General features: G+C 44.5%; 1 long non-coding RNA gene and 1 other non-coding gene across 2 annotated transcripts; both read right to left on the reverse strand.

Annotated features, from left to right (window-relative positions):
- Positions 1-1606: 1606 nt before the first annotated feature.
- On the reverse strand, positions 1607-8617 carry LOC126497152 (uncharacterized). The gene is made up of 5 exons (XR_007590533.1): positions 8543-8617; positions 7766-7800; positions 5750-5810; positions 5029-5091; positions 1607-2078 (listed from the first exon to the last, which is right to left on the reverse strand). It is a non-coding gene; the product is annotated as an uncharacterized lncRNA (long non-coding RNA).
- Positions 5211-5404, reverse strand: LOC126497198 (small nucleolar RNA SNORA74). The gene has a single exon (XR_007590539.1). It is a non-coding gene; the product is annotated as a small nucleolar RNA SNORA74 (small nucleolar RNA).
- Positions 8618-16750: the final 8133 nt, after the last annotated feature.

A 16750-nucleotide genomic window follows, 5' to 3' on the forward strand; every position in this document is an offset into this window, starting at 1 on the left:
GTTCCCACCCCCGCCCCCGTTCCAGTTCGGCACGCGCTAGCCCCTCCCCCTGCGCGGGGCGGGTCCCCGACACACGCGGCGGCGTTGTTCTCTGTAGCGGTCGCCTCCCTGCGCTCTTGAAGGCGGGAAAAGCGGCACGAGCGCGTCCACTGGTTCGCACACCTCCCTGAAAAATGCGGGGCGCCTCAACACCTCAGTGATGCTGCAGAACACCCCAAAAAACGGAGCAGTAGGCGGGTGATCTATACTCTCCGATTTGTCCGGTGAGGAACCGTGCTAGAGGGAACTAAATTTTAGTTGTTTAGCCAGAAACTCCTGTGACATAGAATTAATTAGCGGTGGATAGGGCAGTTCGAGAATTAAGATGCCAACACACCATCTTTAAAAAAAAAAAAAAAAAAAGGCTGAATTTTTCTGCTGTGAAGAAAGATCTCTGCAGAGACCATAAACAGTTTGAGGACTCCCTGGAACCGGCAATAGACCCGCCTCTGAGAGTTCTCTGCTGCAAAAAGTCCTGGGACCTGAGATTCTTCTGCTTTGAGATTAGGGAACCCTTCAGGCTGCAACCACCCTCATAGAACTCAAAATTTGGAAGGTAGAAAGATTTAATTATTGGGGAGTTTGAGGCCAGCCTTGTCTACAGAGTGAGTTCGAGGACAGGCTCCAAAGCAGAGAAACCCTGTCTCGAAAAAACAAAAAAGTTCTGGATGCTTCCTGAGGTAATGCTATTCACACACAACCAGTTCATTTTGACAGGTAAAAAAGCCAACTCTCAGCACTTTACCTCAATTTACTGTTTTATTTCATCAGTGCTTCTATCAATTAGGCCTTAGAGAAACGGTCAGCTGTGATAAAACCATCTTTGTCCTCATGGAGCTTTCAGTATATGCAGATAGAAACCAAAATGTGCATCAATTTAGCTAGGTAAAAATAATAGATAATAATCTGAGGAATGAGAAAGCTAATGATCTGGTGTTAAAGTGTTTAAGGCAAGTGAAGAGACTGATCTCAGGTATTAGAAGCAGGGGTAAAAACACAAGTGCTTTTGTAGGTAAAATTACAAAGACCGAGGAGGTAGTAAAGAGCTATTCTCCTTGGGTTGCATATGCAATAAGATATGTATTCCAGAAAGGCTATAGAAGAATTAACAGACACAAATCCTGGTTATTAACACATACACACGAACCCACAATGGATGCCTCACAGCATGACATTCTACAAAAATAGTGAACAAAAGTGGAGGAATACTTGGAAATAAGTTAATCACAATGATCAACAGGAAGAGAAAAAATTAAGATTGATTGATGAATGTATGGAAAGGACACAGGACCCAGCCTATGAAGAATGTGTAGCAAGAGAAATCAGAGCTGAAGTAACTTACTTGCTATTTTAAATAGCTTATATTAAATACAATCATTAGAATATCTTAGCAAGGAGAGGTTGGAAAGAGGAAACCTATAAGTCACCAATAGAAACGCCTCCGAAGACATTAGGGAGCCATTTCTGTGCATCAGTGAAAGCAGGACCCAACAGAAATAAGATCTTCCTGTCCAATCTCAAATCACAACACACCCAACGCTTACACTTTACCGGCATCTCAGCTGTATACAAGTGAAACACTTTTTGTTTATTGACGCTCTGCAGTGAAATGAAAGACAGGTGTGAAGAGACATCACAAAGACAGACTTGTGAGCCTGTATTCATCAAGTATGTCATAGTAGTTTGGGGGTACAAAGATGGGAAACTGGAGGACTGTCCCCTGAAACCTGGCCTGGGAGCGGGGAGAGAAGGCTCAGGATCTAGGCTAGCAATAAGGACCTTTTTAATAGGAAAAGGCTATATCTATGAAGGACAAAATATATTAAAATATTAGGTTAGCTAATGCCTGCAACCCCAATTGAGCCAAGTTTGAGAGCAGACTGCCTCCGCCTCCTCAGTGCTAGGAGTAAAGGCATGCGCCACTGCTTTTTTAATGTTTGAGTCAAACATTTTTTGACAGAAGTTCTCGGGCTGAAGATGTAGCACAGCTGGCAGGCCCTGGGTTCCATCCTCAACACAATTTGAGAAGTCTCGCACACCTGTAAGGCAGGAGGATCAGGAAGCTCAGTCACTAGATACCAAGGTAGAGGAGAGTTTTGGCTGGAAACCATGTCACAAAACAAGTCACAATAACTTTACACCCAACTGTCAATCTTTACAATCTACCATGAATTTATTCACAAACAGTAAATAGTAAGGGTCTTCCCTCCCATGGAGTTTTCATCTAGTAATTTTGTCCACTGTTCAACATGTGATCCTGGGTTCAGTCCCCAACAATGGAAAAAACTGGGTTTTACATGGCAAGAGCTGATCTTATTTAATAACAGAAGAATGCAGCTTAGGTGGCTAGAGATGGCTTGGCAGTTAAAAATGTATTGTGTTCTTATAGAGAGCCAAAGTCAAGTTCCCAGACACCCACAAGAGGTTCAGAAAGCTCTGGGGGAACACACCCATGGGAAGTTTACAATAAATATTTAATATCCTTGCCCAGAAACCTATCCCTGAGAAAGAACCATGGGTGTGTAGATGTTACTTCTACACAATGAACTGCTTTCCCTTTCAGGATAAATCAACAGTAGGGTGGCACATTGAGAAACACGAGTTAGTAAATTGATTCACTGTAGGCGTCTCTACACAGTAGTAGGCAAAAAAAATCTGAAGAATTCACTAGCCCAGAGAAATGGTTTTCCTAAGAGTTCACCACAGCTCCATTAGCAGGAACTACTCACAATTCTCAAGAGTCATTTCAACCCTTTTCAAGTCTCTAATTAGTTGCTCTTACCCTGTTCTTTTCCTTTGTGTAAATTCTTAGGCACTGGAGGTCTTTTTGCGTCCCTTTGGGACCTGCAGAATTTATCCCATTGGGTTGTTTCTAACTATAATTTAAGGCCTGGCCCAAAATTTCAAGAAAAACCCTAGTGTCACCTGTTTAAACCCAGTAAGTGACAAAGTAATGAATAGCCACCATTAACGGCAGAACTACACCTTTTTTTTTTGACTTTTGAGACAGGGTTCCTCTGCCCTCAAACTCCGAGGTCTATTTGTGTTAGGATTCAAGGTGTGCACCACCACCAGCTCTGCCTACTTATTTCAAACATGTTCCTTTAATTTATGCAGACCCAGGACCTAAAACCTTTTGCCCTTGCTTCAGACCAGGGTTCACTTCCCAGCACCTGGGTGGCTCACATCCATCCTAACTCCAGTTCTAGGGGACCTGCTAGCCTGACTTCATGCCATCAGGCACACAGAGGACATACAAATATGCACACATGAAATTTTAATGTTTATTTCTACAGAAATGGGTGTTTTGCCTGCTTATATGCCTATACACCACATGCATAGTGTCCTGGGACAAAGATGGTTGTGAACCACTGTGTGTGGATGCTGGGTCCTCTGGAAGACTGACTTGTCCCTCCAACCCCTAAAAATAAATAATTTAAAGCCTCCTGCCAAGCCTCACAACTTGAGTTGGATTCCCAGAACCCTCATGAGTGTTTTCGTCCTCTTAACTCCACTAGTGAGTAGCACCATCATGTCTCCATATGCTCACAAAACTACAGATACAAAAATCCCTGCAGGAGAGGCATGGTAGTACATGCCAGTAATCAGACTGCTTGCAAGGTACAGGAAGTTACTGTTACATAGTAACATAGTTAAGGCTTGGTTACACAAGACTGTCTCTTTCAAAGAGTGCTCTAAACCTGCAACCCCGTAACTTGGGAGACAGGCTGTGGGAGTGCTCACCTACCATTCCAGCACTTCAGGGATGGAGGTAGGGTTAGGCCTAACTCGCATACACAAGGAACTGTGCCTCAAAATAGTCTTGGGCCTGACAGATTCGGTGGTTTATCTTGCTGGTCCCCTAGAATACCTGGTTCTGAGCCAATCATCCCAGAGGGTCCACATACGTGTCATATACCTTTGCTTTAAGTTCATTACAAATGGTGAGAACCACTAGAATAGAAGCCATGTAAACCCAAGGATAAGGAGGATGATCTTTTTCTTCTAGATAATATAGTGACTTTATTCTTTTCAGATAAGAAACACAGACAAGTTTGGCATGTGATCGATGACTCTAGCACTCAGGAGGCTGATCCAGTTGGATCACCTACTTGAGGTTAGTCTGGGTTAGACTATCTTAAAAATGTGTGAAGATACATTTTGATACTGTAACTAATGCTGTTCCATCCCAAGGCCTGAACTTCACTCAAAGGTCAGAAATGTTACTAAATCTATTCTGCTACCTTTGTCAGTAGCCCCTGGGAATTTTTTTAAAGCTTTCAAACATTTGGGAATTTTTACCCTGAAAGTTTCAATGAAATTCCAATCTCAGTGTTCATCAGTAAGCTTTATTGGAATATAGCTGCGTTCATTTGCTGATACATCGTCTGCTTTTCACACACAGTTGCAAAAACACATTATTAACAATATTTCCTATCTGGAGTGTTATAGGAACTTAAAAGACCTTTGCTTTTCAAAACCAGTGTCCCAAAGTGTTTGAAATGTTCTGAGCTGGCATGAGATGGTTACTATTCAAATAGATCCGAGAACAAAGTAGTGAGCCATGTCCAGTAGTACATGGCCATCATCTAGTACCTCAAGATATTATAGCTGGGGGGCTGGAGAGATGGCTCAAGAGGTTAAGAGCACTGACTGCTCTTCCAGAGGTCCTGAGTTCAATTCCCAGCAACCACATGGTGGCTCACAGTCATCTGCAATGAGATGTGGTGCCCTCTTCTGGCCAGCAAGCATATGGACAGACAGAATACTGCATATACAATAAATGTTTAAAAAAAAAAAAAGGAATTATAGCTGGAGATGTAGCTCAGCTGCCCTGGTGTGAATTCCATCACTGTCCCATCCCCAAACTAGCTGGACTTTGCAAGCATTCCCCGAAGTATCACAGCTCTTTAATCCTCTAAGGCAAATTTAACTTCCCCTGTCCGTGAGCACTTTAATTAGGACCTCGACATTACAGGGACCACATACATTACTCAAAACACGGTGTTGTCAGAAACCCGAAGTCCTGATGGAGGCAGCCTTCTCATTCTCCTAGAATCCAGGAAAAGGTAACATGCTGTCAGTAAACTGCCAGGTTTAGTGCAAAGGAGGCAAAGCCTCCCCACACAGCTGTATTCCATTCAGTCCCATTCCTTTTAGCATGGAAAACAATTGTTTGCACCTAGACTAGGACCAACTCCACAAGGAGTCATTCCACTCTCAGGGATGCAAAACACTGCCTGAAGGTAGCCGGCACCACACCAAAACAGTGTGGGGCCAACCCTCAATAAAACAGCGCTTATTCTTCCAACAGTGTAACACAGCCACAGGCACCACACAGCCTGGACAGCTGACAACTGCTGGATCACTCCAGAAAAATCTCCTTTCCCATCTCACGTACTCTGACTGCAGGTAGCAGACATGAACAGACTTCACTTCCAGTCTTACAACAGCAGCCTCCGCCATTTGGAGGGACTAAACTTAAGACTGTTAGCAGTGAACAAGACACACTGCACTTTTGTCTTCTAGGACTCACAACATCCCTATAAATCATTCCTCAGTTGGAATGGCAGACAAAGATCCTTCATACTGTCAAACAAAAACATCAAAATTCTGCAGTCAACTCCAAGAGTAAATCTGCTTCCCTTTGTTTCCTGATGTGTATCCATAGCGATGAGGCAGAGAAGGCAATGCTAGAATAGACACTTACCTGATAAGCACACCTGCACTACTTCTCAGGGGGGCGAAGACCACCCTACTTCCAAGTCATCCTAAAGAAATCAAGCAAATAAGCTTAGAAATTCATAATAGTATTAACATTGCCCTATATAAGTAACTAGTCAGTCCTTCCCCGGGACTGAATATTTGAAGCAGAGAACTACCTATTACATGTTATCCTTTGCCCTTCCACTGAAAATAAATGTAATTTGTGTCCTGTCATCCTGCTAACTCCTCTGAAGCCACCTGCTCCTCACTAGTCCTAAGACTATTCCCAGAAGTCTGTTCCCAGTGTATACTTGAGTCCCTTTTAAGAGGTTAATTTATAAAACATTCTGGTGGCCTGCAACCCACTTCCCTGATAGCTGGATCAAGAAGATCAAAGGAAGGGATAGTTGGAGTTATCTGAGTTTAAAAGTTATTCTAAGATGTTAAAACTGGGATCAGTGTCAGGGGAGTAAGAATTTGAGGGGCGGGAAGGCAAGAATCCAGATACTTGGAAAAGCCAATGCAGAGGAATAGCTAATGCTAAGGCAGGCCTGCTTGAAGGACATTTCCTAGGCTAAGCCAGTACTGGTGCATAAGAATAACAAAGTAATTATGGGCGTGAACCCAAGGGCAGGCGGAGGTAGATGGGGTTTGGAGTGGGTAGCATAGGGCAGTAACTTTCCTGTCAATATTGTGATCAGAGCTAGTTTGTTTGGTTTGGTAGCCTATGGCATTAGATCAAGGAGCAAAAGGGTGGATGGAGGCAAGCATGATTAAGATGTGAGTAGCATGGAGGCTACCAATGGGGTGTGTCAGAAGATGCACACAGGGGTGCTTGATGGACCAGGTAAAACCCGATTTTGGTCCCCTAAAACACCACTCAGGGTAACTTCTGGAAATCGATTAGGGGTGCCTGTTTGCAGAGCTAATTCCTAGCCATCCCTGAGTGTCTATTCAAATTCAAGTGTCTGGGTGCAGACTGGAAAGTGACTTGCTGAGTCATGGAACTTCAGGTGATACCAAGTCTGGTAAGGAGCCCGGTCCAAAAGAGAGAAAAGGGAGGGGCCTTGGCAGGATGTTAGTTTTCACAGAAGCAGTAACTAGGTGGGCTCTATTGGATAATCATGATTCATTCTGAGTGATGGGTTTGCCTAAAATTGTGGCATTCTTAGAGAACCAGCATCCTAATAACAAAACAGATCAAACAAAAGATAAGTGTTCACTTGGTACTGTTTGACCTAAGCTTAGTTTCCAGAACCCCATGATTGATATTCATAACATTTATTGAAAAACTAGAGCAGAATACTAACTTTTGTTGAGACTGGGCTTCTAGGTTGCCTAGATAACCTCAAGGGGATGCGGCATGCCACAACACCAGATTCAGCATTCCCGTCAGTGAGCTCATTCCATGGTGCACTTCTGAAGTCTCTTTTGAAAAAGGGATATTGTCCCGCATTGGTGGCTCACACTAATCCCAGCACAGAGGCCTGTGAATCTGAGTTTGAGGCCAACCTGACACACAAATGAGTTCCAGGATGCTGGCCAGAGCTGTTACAGAGAAACCCATCTAGAAAAATGAAGGGGGTGCCATAGTCCAGCTCTTACTATTGTGGGGAGTGGGAGCCATGTACTTGTAGTGAGAGCACATTCCAGCAACCTCCTCCACTGTCTCAGGCTCTAAATCTGGATGTTTCTATGTTTACACCCTCACTGGCTTGATTTCTTTTGTTCTGCTTCCAAGTTGTGATTCGAGTAACCCATGTCAAACTTGCCAGACCAGAACCACTAGAGACCTGACCTTTAGGTTTCTTCCTGCATAACTTGCTCTTTACCTTAGCGGGTAAGCAACTATGCTGACATCCTGGAGTAGTTAACAACAGAGTTGGCATGAACCAGGCCCAGAACGCCAACCAGCTATTGGCTGCTGTTCTCCCAGCCGTGTAACACTTGCCTAGGTACAAGGAAACCTAGGCAGCTGCCTACAGCTGGGGCAAAGGAGAACTAGCGGAATCGTACTCACCAGGGCAGGCATCTCCTCAAATTGGCAGCCGGGCACTATGAAATCAAAACATCCCAGATTAAAGCCAGCCAGCAGTCAATGCCCGTGCAGTTAAAAATAAAAGAGAAAACAAAACTCTCTGCCCCCAAGCCCTCTTCACCTTGTGAAGGTTGAGCCAGCCAGACAGACACAAGAGTAGACAAACAGCTTACCTTTGGGAGCTCTATCCCTAACCAAAATAGCTAACTGCCTCAGAGTTCTCTAGTAGGATTACAGTAACTATCTAAAAACTGTAGTCACGGTGAGGGGACTTGTGCTAAGAACCTCAGTATCTGACACTTTGCACACTATTATAACATATATAAGGCAAGTTATCCAAGCTCATGCCGTTCCCAAACCTCACGTCTAACCCACTCTAAGCAATTTAAAGGAATAGGAAAAATAATATAGGCCTCATTGTTCAGGTCTAACTACCCTTTCAGGGCGTGGGCTGAAGCAGCTCTGGTTCCCCATGGACACGTGTTCCCCACGAACCGTTCACAGTCCCTGCCCGGAGCTCCAGAAATGCTAAACTCTGAACATATTCCAGGTGACTCCCCAGCTGCAGAGGGACCGCACCTCATTCATTGGTCTTGGGGTTACGATTTCCCCTAATCCCTTCACGATGACCTCCAAGGCCGGAGGCACAAGGAAACAAGCCCCCGTCTCTTCCCGTGCCCAGGCAGAAGCCTTCACACCCTCCGTCTCGCCTAGGTAGGTAAAATCTCCAGGACCTTTCCTCGTCGGGCCCTCACTCACCTACACGTGCTCGGAGCTCCGCAGGACACAGCAGCCTTGGCAGAGGCCAAGGAGGAAAGGGCTGCCTGGAGCCGGCGGGAGCCCCACCCCGGGGCGGTAACAGGGCGGGGCGATCCCGCCCAAAAAAGGCGGGGCTAGAAACACACCAGGCTGACGACGTAGGCGAGTCCATTAACACTGACCTGTCTTAGAGAATTGCTTAATCTCTGAACAAAGGCTACGTTTGCCTGGGTCCTTATGTATAGGAGCCCTAGGTTTGCAGCTGCTAAAGACAGAGCCCCTCGTGTTCTACTGGGGCCAGGCTGACTGCCTACGTACACCTAGTACTTGCAATAGCGGTTTCTCTTCCACGTTTGCTTTGGTTGCTGCTGGTCTAGCCCATGCTTTTTGTGCCTCCAGTGCAGATCCTTCAGCATCTGCTTTGTTGGTCGGTTAATGGTGCCCCTAGCCACACAGATCATCTCGGTTGGTCCTGTTTTAAAACCTGTAGACCACACCCCTGATGTCCTTCAGTAAAATCCTCGAGTGGACAGATTTAAGCTGCTCCAGTGCAGTAAGCTAAAGGTCATATTCTTGATCTGAATAGACACCTCTCTGTTACCAGGATTTCTTTTGAATACTAACGTTTCTTTTCCCTTGTAGTTAAGGATTATGGTTCTATACTGCTCAACAAATGGTGATTCTGGGGTCTGAACCCGATTTGTAACTCCTTCAAATCCTGCTTTCCAACTCCCTTCCCATCTTCCTTTCCAGCCTCTCTGTCAGTAAAGGTCAGGCAAGCCTCTGGGGATCAGCTACTACTTGGCATCTGCCAACACGTTTTATTACCTATTTCCTCAGTTCCTTCATGAAAGGGGATGGGCGGTCCTGTACATTCCATCCTTAGCAAACCTCCTTTGAAAACACCGTGGCGCCCCAAATTGATTCCGACAAGAGACCCTAGGCTACAGAGCCAAAGAACTACTGGAGAAGTAGCAATCACCAATCTTCCTCCCTAGGTTTGATGGAGTTGGACACTGCCCCTAGCTAGGGAAAGGCTTACATAAATGCAGTAATTTAAAGGTCACATGGTCAATGCTGGGCTAGAAAGCAGGGCTGTTTTGCAGTTAAGAAGGAATGTGGCTGAAGACTGCCACATAATCAATGCAGCGCCCGGCTGTCACAGTGTTTTCATAAAAGAGGGTTTATGAGACCTATAAAGCCGAGCAGGCTGGCTAATTTTCCTGCAGAGCTCTGCTAAAGGAGGAATTGCATTGGCACCTCATGTATTTCGCTATCTTCCCTTCCAAACCCACAACACAGAGAAGGCAGAACTACCTGAAGAATTCATGTAAGGAGAGATGACAGTAGAGTGTGTGCGCACTCGTTTACTAGGGACTTCAAAGAGGAGGCAGGAAACAATTGAACACGGAGGTGAGGGGCTCTGAGGAGAAGAGATCAGGACCTGGTGTTGACTCTATTCACAATGTAGTCTAGCTAGACACAGAAAGCAAGAATTATGTAAAAGAAAGGCCAGTCACTGTGAATACGGCTATGTGGTGAGCCCTGTCCTCACGCCACAGTGGAAAGGTAGCCAACATCCTTTTAGGGATGGGCCATTTAGTGTCCTGTGGAGAAAAACCTGTCATTCTCCTGTATTTTTGTATCTTATACTTGCAGCGACAAGACTGTAAGGAAATAATAAAAACAAAGAGGGAACACTTCTCTTGTTTACAATGTTGAGAATTAAATACTAGATCTTGGTTTTTTTTAAATCAAATCTTGCGTACCATAGCCGGGTCCTGAATTCATTTCTTTTAGCCCAAGAAAGAACATTTCCAGACCAATTATGTGGATTGGTGGGAAGCAAAGGATGACGGCAAGGCATAGAACAAAAGTCCAGCCAGAAGTGACCAGCTCCCCAAGCTTCTTGCTATTTCTTCATTTCCTTCTCTTTTCTTTCTCTCCCCCCTTGGTGTGTGTGCATGTGTGTGTAGCTTTTCCAGACAGGATTTCTCTTCATAGCCCTGGAATTCACTCTGTAGACCAGGCTGACCTCAAACTGATAGAGATCTGCTGGCCTCTGCCTCCCGAGTGCTGGGATTAAAGGCGTGCTGCCTCACCACTGCCTGGCTCCATCCACTCTTTTTTGTCTCTTCCTTGGTCCCGTTTTCCATTAGACTGCTCTTTTCCTCTTCTACCTCGACAGGGACAGCTAGTGTTTAGACAAGACCCTTTTTATCTATGTACTACACTAGCTGGTAAATAAATAATAGCTACCCAAGTTAGATTGGGGTTCTGTGGTGCCATTATTATTTCTCAAAAGCATAGTTAGGGGCTGGAGAGATGGCTCAGTGGTTAAGAGCATTGCCTGCTCTTCCAAAGGTTCTGAGTTCAATTCCCAGCAACCACATGGTGGCTCACAACCATCTGTAAAGAGGTCTGACGCCCTCTTCTGGCCTTCAGGCATACAGACAGAATATTGTATACAAAATAAATAAATAAATATTTTTTTAAAAAAGCATAGTTAGGTTGCCAAGAATGTGGAAAAATTAAAATCCTCATGTGCTCTGGTAGCAATGTAAAATGGTAAGGTGGTGCCTGCTTTGGAGAACAGTCTAGCAGCCAGGTTCAGTGGCACAACACACGTTCACAGCATCCACCTCAAAGGGAGAGGATTGTCACACACTTAAAGCCAGCCTGAGCTACATAGTCAATTCCACTTCCAGACTATCAGGGTAATATTAAAAACCTTTTCTCAAATTAAAAAAAAATTACTTATTTAACCTGCTTGCCTGTGCACACACGCCAGAAGAGGGCACCAGATCTCATTACAGATGGTTGTGAGCTACCATGTGGTTGCTGGGAATTGAGCTTAGGACCTCTGTAAGAGCAGCCAGTGCTCCTAAGCTCTGAGCCATCTCTCCAGCCCTTTTTTTTCTTTTCTTTTTTTTTTCTTTCTTTTTTTGGTTTTTTTGAGACAGGGTTTTTCTGTAGCTTTGGAGCCACCACCACGCGACCAATTTTTTCTTTGTTTGTTTTTTCGAGACAAGGTTTCTCTGTGGCTTTGGAGCCTATCCTGGAACTAGCTCTTGTAGACCAGGCTGGCCTCGAACTCACAGAGATCCACCTGCCTCTGCCTCCCGAGTGCTGGGATTAAAGGTGTGCACCACAACCACCCGGCTCAATTTTTTTTTTATTTTAAAAAAAGAAGAAAGAAAAAGAGGAGAAAGAAAGATGGACTTGGAGGGATGGCTTAACAGTTAAGAGCACTGGCTGTTCTTCCAGAGGTCCTGAGTTCAGTTCTCAGCAACCACATGGTGGCTCCTAACTATTTGGTTTTTTGTTGTTGTTGTTGTTTTGTTTTGTTTTTGTTTTTGTTTTTCAAGACAGGGTTTCTCTGTGGTTTTGGAGCCTGTCCTGGAGCTAGCTCTTGTAGACCAGGCTAGTCTCGAACTCACAGAGATCCGCCTGCCTCTGCCTCCCGAGTGCTGGGATTAAAAGCGTGCACCGCCGCCGCCGCCACCACCACCACCACCACCACCACCACCACCACCACCACCACCACCACCGCCCGGCCGCTCCTAACCATTTGTAATGAGATCTGCTGCCCTCTTCTGACCTGCAGGCATGCATGCAGACAGAATACTGCATACATAGGGAGGAGAGTGGAGAAAAATGTATAGTTCAATAAAAAAAAAAAAAAAAACACCATTTTTTTTTAAAGAGCACTGGCTGCTCTGGAAGAGAATCTGGGTTCAGTTCCCAGCACCCACATGGTGTCTCACAACTGTCCCTTACTGCAGTTATGGATCTGACTCCCTCTTCTGGCCTCTAAGGGCATTAGGTGTGCAGATGGTACACATAAAGTTTAAAAAGAAAGAAAAGACTGAGAATTTCTCAAATAGTTCATCTGGGCTACTTTATGACCATAATTCTGTGCCTACATATCCATACAAAGGAATGGAAACAGGACTATGAAAACTCTGTGCAATGCCCTGACAACCTGATTCAAGCCTCAGGATTCATATAGGAGAGGTCCAGCCCCTGTATGTTGTCCGCTGACTTCCACACGCTTATTCTGGTATGCATATGTGTATGTGCACGTGTGCTCTCCCCCTACCCTCCATAAAAGTAATTAAAACAATTTTGAGACAGTCTATGTAGCATTGGCTGACCTGGAACTCACTATGTAGACCAAGCTGGCCTGGAACTCATAGAGATTTACCTGTCTCGTCCTCCTGAGTGCTGGGTATGGGATTCAGGTCCTCTGGAAGAACAGGAAGTATTTCCTAACTTCAGCGTTTCTCTAGCCCTCTTTCCCTTTCTCCTTCCTTCCTTCCTTCCTTTTATTTTTTTTTCCTTTCTTCTTCTTTTTCTTTCTTTGGGTTTTTTGAGACACTGTTTCTTTGTGTAAGCCTGGCTGCCCTGGAACTCACTCTGTAGACCAGGTTGGCCTCTAACTCAGAGCTCCACCTGCCTCTGCTCCCTGAGTGCTGGGATTAAAGGTGTGCGCCACCACCTTCGGCCTTTCTTTCTTGGCACAGGGTCCTACTATATAATTTAGGCTTACCTCACTTTTACTCAAACTGGCCTTGAACTCTCTGTGACGACCCAAGAGTAGCCTATGGAATTATGGGTATGTAGCACTGACTGACCGAACTGTACACTTTAAATGGGCGAATTATATGGTATATGAGTTATATCGCAATAAAGATATAAAAATAACAATGAAAAGAATACTAAGGGGCTGGAGAGATGGCACAGAAGTTAAGAGCACTGGCTGTTCTTCCAGATGGCCCAGGTTCCATCTGCAGCTCTGTAACTGCAGTCTGCAGTGATCCAATGCTCTCTTCTGGCCTCTGAGGTAACCAGGCACGTGAATGGTGCACAGATATGCAGTCAGACAACTAACTCATACACATAAAAATAAATTTGAAAAAAAAAAGAATACTTGGGAAAAATCTGCACCCCTGCTTTTAATTCTAGGCTGCCAATGTGTTTTGTTTTGTTGTCAATTTAAAGTCTAGAAAGAACTTTTTCTTGTGTCCAGTGGCTTCTCAGCATTTTTTCCTCAGTCTCTGGGAAAACATAAGGCATGTGGGCCAGCAGCACAGCAGATTGGAAGAATTTCCTTCCTTCCCATCCTTCCACTTCCTACTCCAGCTACCCTATGATGGCTCGGTTCAACATGTATGATGTACTTACTATGCATAAACCATGCAGAACTGGAAAGAGCCAATGTCCCTTTACTCTCTCCAATGTTTGAAATTATATTATGATAATGAACTCTATGTAAACAAAAATAGCACTTTAGATAAAAAGGTTATGTGCCAATCATAGTCCTAAGGCAGCCTGGGACGTTGGGCTCCTTCTGTTGCGTGCAGGGCAGCACAGTGACAACAGCTACAGCAAGACCGCTCCCCAGTCCTTGACTCCCCCTCACATGCCTCCAATCAACCCTTCCTCTGGTTGCTAGACTCAATTTGTTAGTCTATTTTCATACCCCTCATTTTCTCACCATCCCCACCCCCACAAGGTCCAAATTGGCCCTCCAATACTGAAACCATTTGCCGGAAATTCATTAAACTGAACACATGGGAAATTACAGAGGAGATTTCACTTGTCACTTAGGCTCAAATATAGAAAGTAATTTTATGAGGCCAACGCCGGGAGGCTATTTTTACCTTGTGTGTTTGTGCTGAGCTCCCTTATCCTGCAGTCTCTCATTCTTCTCTTCCTGGCTATCTCCCCTTTTCTTTGTTTTTTTTTCCTCATACTAAACGTTGCCCTTTAAATCTTTATCCCCGCTTCACACTTGAGTTGTCACAGCTTCTCTTATCTCACATTCTGGCGTCTATTTCTGACGTCACGATCCATTCAACCTGCAGCAGGCCCTGTGCTGGGCACCAGGGTGGGTGAGTGGAAAGGCAGAGCCCCTGCTATTATGGAGTTACAGCCTGATGAAGGACCTCAGGGACAGAGAATTCAGACTTGGTCACCAGAAAGCTGGGAGGAATAGATTTGTACCTTTCTGATTCTGATATGAATTTTACTATCGAGTAAACGGGGATGCAAAAATAGCCAGAGGCCTGGCGTATTTATGAGGAAATAAGCCCGTTATAAAAAGAGGTAAGAACGCCATAGGCCTGACTTACACCTGCTGTGTAGTTCCCTAGGTAGAGAGAACGTGGATTTGGGATTCAGATTTAGGTTTGATTCTGAGTACCCCACTCACAAATTCCTAGTTAGACTTTGAAATAAGTGACCTCCAGGCCTCAGTTTCCTCCCCTGTAAATTAGGAGTAGCATCTGGGCATGGTGGCATGTACCTAGACTCACAGCTACTGAAGATGCCGTGTCGTTTCTCGAGCCCAGAATTTGGAGATAGCGTGGGCAATGCACCGAGGTGCAATCTCTTAAGAGAAAAAAAAAAAAGAAAATGAAAAACGAAAAAGAGATTACTGTTATCCTCTTTTTAAATGGTTGCTGCCTTTTAAGCTACAGCTATCCTAACCAGCAACTGCAACTCCGCCACTACCAGCCACGGCTATGCAGCAAGCTCCGCAGCCTACGGAAATTCTGTTCCCTCAGGCACCGACTCTTTCAAAGCTGCTAAAAGAACTTATCTAAATTTCTGTTCTCAAGATTCAAACGTTGAGGTAAAATGCTGCTTCCCAGAGAGGCTGAATAGCAAGCAGCTCACCTCCTCACCGGTAGTGTTTTTTCCTGCCCCTCCTCCTAAACCCTTCTCCACCTGGCTCCTCCCTACAACTTCCTGTCAGCTAGTTGCTGACTCAGCCTCCAGACCGCAGGTGAATTTTATCTAATCAAATACATTTTTACATCCTTATGCAAATGTTCCAGAGCATAAACAAAAGTTTAGCCTGCGGTGGTGGCGCAGGCCTTTAATTCCAGCACTCGGGAAGCAGAGGCTAGCGGGCCTCTGTGAGTTCAAGGCCAGCCTGGACGACAAGAGCTAGTTCCTGGACAGGCTCTAAAACTACAGTGAAACCCTGTCTCGAAAAACCAGAAAAAAAAAGTAACACACTTAAAATAGTATTCTTCAACAGACTACAGTTTTTTTTTTCATAGTTTAACCTCTTCCCATTTAATTTTTTTTTAAGTGGGGGTGGTAGGGTCGCTCAGGTTATTCAGGAACTCACTGTGTAGTTCAGGCTGGACTCACACTCATGGCAATCTTTCTGTCTCAGCCTGCCAGGTACTAGTGACCTCTTATGCCCAACAATTTTTTTTTTTAATTTAAAAATATGAATCTGAGCCAGGCCTGGTGGTACATGCATTTAACCCCAGCATTCCAGCACTCCAGTGGCAGAGGCAGGCAGATCTCTGAGACTGTGGCCAGCTTGGTCTACAGAGTGAATTCCAGGACAGCCAGGGCTGCAAAGAGAAAACTTGTCTTGAAAAGCAATAAATAAAAGAAGGATAGATGGGTACTTAGGCAGTAGAGTAGCTTCTGTATAAGCATGGAGATATCTGAAGCCAGATGTGGTGGCTCTTGGAACCACAGCAGAGACAGGCAAATCCCTGGGGTTTTAAGGCCATCCAGCTTAGACTAATTATCTAGTTTCAGGCCAGTGAGAGACCCTGTCTCAAACAACAAAAAGGTGGACAGCACCTGATGAGAATCAATACCCAAAGTTGTCCTTTGATTTCCTCACATATATCCGCACCTGCACTCATGAACACACACATATTAACATGCATGTGCACACACACAGTAAAAGTAACCTCATTTTAGAGTTACTATATAGGCCAAATGAAATATCATATATAATGGACCATACAAATATCAATGTATGTTACTTTTTTCTCTTCTCTATAGTACCCTTAAATTCCACAATTAAAAATATATGGGTTGTTGGGCCAGTGAGGCTGCACAGTGGGTAAAAGTATTTACTGCCAAGCCTGGTGACCTGAATTTGATTGATCCTTGGGACCCACATGATAGAAATGAATTTCCACATGTGCTATGGTACATGCTTGCCCGTGCATGCATACATACAAGCTCACTCTCTCTCTCATATAAACAAAATTAATAAATGAAGATTGTAAAAGTGAATATATATGGGCTGGAGATATATAGTGAAGCTAGTAGGGTGTGGCAGTGACTGAGCCCAGTAACCATTAGACCAGGCTTCATGAGCACGCCTTTAATTTTTTTAAATATTTATTTATTTTTTATGTATACAATAGTCTATCTGTATGT

Source organism: Alexandromys fortis, unplaced genomic scaffold (assembly GCF_014885135.2).
Source record: "Alexandromys fortis isolate MF-2015 unplaced genomic scaffold, M_Fortis_MF-2015_v1.1 scaffold_25, whole genome shotgun sequence".
Classification (NCBI taxonomy): domain Eukaryota; kingdom Metazoa; phylum Chordata; class Mammalia; order Rodentia; family Cricetidae; genus Alexandromys; species Alexandromys fortis.